Here is a 6000-nt window from a genome sequence, read left to right on the forward strand (position 1 = left end):
GAAGGGAGCTTCTCCCCAATCAGAACGCTTGTGCGCGTGCACGTGTGACTGGGAGGGAGTCATTCATTCGTTCATTTATTTATTTAATTGAATACTCCCTGCGGCAGCGGCTCTCATCAAGGCACGAGGCACGGAGCGGAGCTCGCCTTGGGGGTGTGTGGGGGGAATAATGTTCCCTGGCTGGGAGCTGACGGGCCCTGGCAGCGCTGGTTTGTTTGGGAGAGGGCAGGGGTCGCTGGCTGCCAAGTCTGGGGAGGCTGGGACCTAGGGTTAGCTGAATTACATCCCGAGGTGCGGAGCTAGCCCGCCCAGGGAGCACTCTTTTGTTCGGGAGAGGGCAAAGGCCACTGGCTGCCAAGTCTGGGGAGGCTGGGACCTCCCCTGCCCGAGTTACAAGCGTGCAAATTGGGCTGGAGCCGCCATTAGAAATTAAACTGATGCGGAGCACCGCACCGCGCCTCGGGGCGAATTACGTCTCTCTCCTCGCGCTTTCTTTCCGTGGGCGGTCGCAAGCCAAGGTGGGCCATGGATACTAATTTTCGAAGTGACATCACTTCGTATGGCTTTTTCTGAGCCGCTCGTTTTTCCGACTATTTTCTTTCATAAGCTAATACAGGGAATGGGAGTAGAATTACATTTTCACATGCAGCATGCATATGCAACTCGGAGTGAACTACGGTATTTCAAAAAGAGCCAGTATTAAACATTTTTGGTGGAAGGGCACCTTTAAGAAGTCATGGATAGAAAGTCACTTCAACTTATAATACAAGAATTCTGAAACTGAAATTTAGCATTTCATAAACTTTAGGATACTTTAAGAATATCTTCAAGCTGTTCATTTGTCTAGCGTGCACTAGACAGCTACGCCAGTGTCCAAATATTTATGGACCGGACTTACAACAAATAGTTTATTGATTTTGTTTTACCGTGGTCAAGTTTATTGTGGCAAGAAAAAAGAAATTACTTAATTTAAAATGTCTGTCATCTATCACTAAACTGAAGAGTTTCCAACACAAAGACAGACGCAAAATAAATAAAATCACATTATGGATGTAAAATGGAAAACAATCAAGGCTGTAAAATAAAGAGTTGGAAATGTGAGCCAAGTCTGTCTTGTCCTCTGCTCCTCCTACTCAAGCGAGTAGGACACTTCTTTGCTTTGCTCCTGCTTTCTTAATCTTTATTTCTATACTTTACTTTCTCATTGAATTTCCATTTTTTTCTTCTTTATAAGCTTTTAATTTAATTTTAATTTCCACTTTTTTTTTTTAAATGCCAGGAAGCAAAAAATCCTGCAGAAAATGCATGGAATTAGAACAGAGGATTTCTATTCTGGAATCAAAGATTAATGCTCTGCTAAAGACGGACGAATTAAAAGCGATATCTCAGGAAAGGAGTACAGAAACAGTGGCTGAGAATGCAGAGATTGCACTCCGACAGACTGAGGACATTGCAGACCAAGTGGAAGAATTCATAACTCAAGCTGTACAAAATGTGAGTACTGAAAACTGGCAAATGATGGGTGCTAAGCCCAAAAACAAAAACAGAAGAGTAATTACTTCAACACCAGCTCGTTCTACAAATTACAATAGGATCTACAATCCTATGGAAAATCCACAGCCCATAAAGCTTCAGAACAAATTTGAATGCCTCAGGGATGTGGAAGAGGATTTGTCAAGTGGACAAACACATAGTAAAAAGAGATCGCACCAAGATCGAAGAGCTGTGAGAAGAGGCAAAAAGCAGCTCGTAACACCACCTGATCCCACAACCCTTGTTCTTGGTGATTCCACTGTAAGACAATTAAAAGGTTATGAGATGATTATTTGTTGTCTTCCAAATGCATCCATCTCTGACACCAAAGACAGCATTTTGAAACTCATGTCCGAGCATAAAACGATTAAGCGTATCGTTGTACATGTGGGAGCAAACGATGTTTTCAGAGAACAGCTGTTTGTCCAAGATGATTTCAGAAAACTTTTTTCTGAGCTCTATAAGACTGGAATTCAATCTTTTATCAGTGGCCCACTCCCAGCGAGAGGAAGTTTTGCTTTTTCTCGACTCTTCAGTCTTAACACCTGGCTTGGAAAAACTTGTTCTTCATTTGGTATGAATTTCATAGACAATTTTAATCTTTTTTGGAATCACAAAGAATTCTACAAGCCAAATAGCACTGAACTCAGCTGGATTGGAGCCAAAGTCTTAGCAGACCACTACAAACTTGCAATCTTTTCTCAGCCAGCACCGAGGAAAACAGTTGATAAGATGTCGCAGACTGACATAGTTACAAAGCCTAAACAATCATCTTTGCAAGTTGTCATCAAGGACACACAAACATCTGACTTGCAGGCCTCCCAACATTCAAGGACAGACGACTCCACTTCTCCTCGGATGGATTTCCCAAATAGCATGAAAAAATTGCTCCCAATGGCTACACTCTCTTTTTCCAGCCCAAATTTGTCGCGACAAGCAGTGTACCCAGTTCATCAAAATTGTGTTCGTCCAGGACTTTCAGCTGGCTACAAATCTTTTTCACCATCCAAAAGATACATGTCATCTCCAGTCCTTTCACCCTCAAACCAAATGGAACATTTAGAAAGTCTTGTTTGATGTACTCTGGGTCCCTGCAAATGGATGTAGAAAAAAGCTGGGATCCGATGTTGACACTATTCCTATGTTGATAAGAAACAGAAAACATAGAGCACATTTAACCCTGGGGGTGAACCAATCTAATCTCCTTCCTGTTTTAAAACAGCATCAGAGTGCACAACCAAATATTACTGTAAAACTAGCCCTTCTGAACATTAGATCACTTTTAAACAAGTCATTTTTAATTAATGATCTTATTTGTAAACACAATCTTGATTTTTTGCTTCTAACTGAAACCTGGCTGGATCAAGCAAATAGTGCTACCACCCTTATCGAAGCAGCTCCCCCAAATTTTAATTTTTTGAATGTTACCCGACAAGGGAAAGGTGGAGGGATCGCAAATATATTCAAAGTCTCTTTTCAATGTAAACAATCCTCACTTGGTGATTTTATGTCCTTTGAACACTTATGTGCACTTGTTACATGCTCTCCTAACATATTATTATTAACTATTTACAGGCCTCTGAGACATTCAGCCAAAGTCTTTCTTGAAGAGTTTGGTGAATTGTTATCAGTCATTTGCTTAGAGTTTGATTGTCTTATTATATCTGGGGATTTTAACTTACATGTAGATAATACTGATAACATTTATGCCAAAGAACTATTTGCAATTATTGATAACTTTAACCTGGTACAACATGTACAGGGGCCGACCCACTCTCGTGGTCATACCCTTGACCTCGTCATCACAAAGGGTCTTACTGTTTCTTATACTGTAGTTGACCTGGCCTTATCTGATCATTTCTGTGTTTTCTTTGAAGTTTCTATGTCTCCTCACATTCAGAACAGCTCAACGACTATAGGCAGGAGAGTCATAAACGACAACACGTGTTCTTTTTGAGCAAGCTCTCTCTCAGAACTCAACCAAAATGTCAGACTCTGTAGATGATTTACTGGAATTTTTTAATTTAAATATGACCCAAATTATGGATGATATTGCTCCATTCAAAATAAAAAGAGTCAATGATAAGCAGAAAGCACCATGGAAGCAGTACCCGGCTGTTAAACTGCTAAAGAGAGAATGTAGAAAGACAAAGAAAATGGTGCAAATCTAAACTTCACATCCATTATCAAATCCATAAAGAGATGCTTTGTAATTATAATTATGAAATTCGTAAAGCAAGACAGTCTTTCTTCTCCAATATCATCAGCAGGAATATGAACAATGCCCGTGTGCTATTTTCAACAGTAGAGAAGCTAACTAATCCCCCACCACAATTAGCACCTGAACTTCTCTCAGTTAATAAATGCAATGAGTTTGCATCCTTCTTCAAAGGTAAAATTGATAAAATACGGCAGAATATTTCTCATAATATATCTCGGTTGCAAAAAATTGAAAAACTGCAATCACCAATGACACAGATAGATAACTTTAACACAATGTCAGAATTTTGTTTAATTGATTATGAGACTCTTGAAAAAACTGTACAAAATCTCAGTTCCTCAACATCTGAACTGGACATTCTGCCCACCAACTTTTTTAAGTCTGTTCTTCATCTTATAATTACAGATGTGCTTCAAATTATAAATACATCCTTGGAGACTGGCATTGTTCCTGTGTCCCTAAAAAAAGCTGTTGTAAAGCCCCTACTTAAAAAAAATAATCTGGATCCTTCAGTGTTAAATAACTACAGGCCAATATCAAATCTACCATTCATCGGGAAAATCCTGGAAAAAATTGTCTTCAATCAATTAACTGCCTTCTTGATATCAAACAGCCGTTTTGATAATTTTCAGTCAGGATTTCGTGCCAATCATAGCACTGAAACAGCGCTGATTAAAGTTATAAATGACATACGCCTTAATACTGATGCAGGCAAAACATCGGTCCTGGTATTACTGGACCTCAGTGCAGCTTTTGAGACTGTTGATCACAACATACTGCTATATCGACTTGAACACTGGGTTGGGTTGACTGGTAAAGTTATCAATTGGTTAAAATCATACTTAAAAGATAGAAGCTTCTTTGTTACCCTGGGAAATTGTTCCTCAACGTCAATGCCCTTGACCTGTGGTGTCCCCCAGGGGTCGATTCTTGGACCATTACTTTTCAACCTTTATATGCTCCCACTTGGGCAAATTATCAATAAAAATTCAATTTTGTATCACTGCTATGCAGATGATACCCAAATTTATTTTGCTCTATCACCAAATGATTATGCCCCCCTTGAATGTCTCTACCAGTGTATCGATCAAATCAATAGCTGGATGTCACAAAATTTTCTTCAGCTGAACACAGATAAAACAGAAGTAATTCTATTTTGAAAAAAAGATGAAAGACTCAGGATTACCACTATTCTTGACACAAAAGGGATTAAAACTAAAGAAATGGTTAAAAATCTTGGTGTTTTCATTGACAGCGAGCTAAACTTTGACAGTCACATGAAAGCAATCACTAAAACGGCATTTTATCACCTAAAAAACATTTCCAAACTAAGAGGACTTATGTCAAAACATGATCTGGAAAAACTAATACATGCCTTCATCTCTAGTAGGGTTGATTACTGCAATGGCCTTTTCACAGGCCTGCCAAAAAAGACCATCAAACGACTTCAGCTGGTTCAAAATGCAGCGGCGAGGGTTCTCACACGAACAAAAAGAACAGAGCACATTACTCCAATTCTAAGGTCCCTTCACTGGCTTCCAGTAAGCTACAGAATTGACTTTAAAGCATTGCTGCTGGTGTACAAATCTCTAAATGGTACAGGGCCCAATTACCTCTCTGATATGTTGCAGCGGCCTAACCCAATCAGATCTACCAGATCACAGCAGAAAAATTTACTGGTAAAACCTGTTGTTAAAACAAAGTGTGGTGAAGCAGCTTTTAGCTACTATGCAGTACAGCTATGGAACCAACTGCCAGAGGACATTAAAAATGCTCCTGCTGTTGGCAGCTTCAAATCTAGGTTAAAGACCAAGCTGTTTTCAGATGCTTTCTGTTAAATAATTAATATTTTTACATTTTTTATAATCTTTACTTTCTCTGCATGTTTTAAATTTACTTTAACTTTATTCTATTTTATTCTGCTAGTTTTTTTTTCTCTTTCTTTTTCGCCTTTTTCTTTTTGGCATTTTAATATTTTATTTCTACTATTGTTTAATTCTTATTATTTTCTTTTAATTAATTATTTTAGAATAAAGATAAAATTATTTTATGTAATTTTATTTCTCTATTGTTTACTGTTTTTGTTTTTACTTCTGTAAAGCACATTGAACTGCCATTGTGTATGAAATGTGCTATATAAATAAACTTGCCTTGCCTTGTGTATGATGCATTAATTTATGCTTCAGGGTGCCAATATTTCTGGAGTTGACACAGCAAAGATTTTATGAGATAGGGTGTAACTTGTT

Source organism: Neoarius graeffei, chromosome 14 (assembly GCF_027579695.1).
Source record: "Neoarius graeffei isolate fNeoGra1 chromosome 14, fNeoGra1.pri, whole genome shotgun sequence".
Lineage (NCBI taxonomy): Eukaryota > Metazoa > Chordata > Actinopteri > Siluriformes > Ariidae > Neoarius > Neoarius graeffei.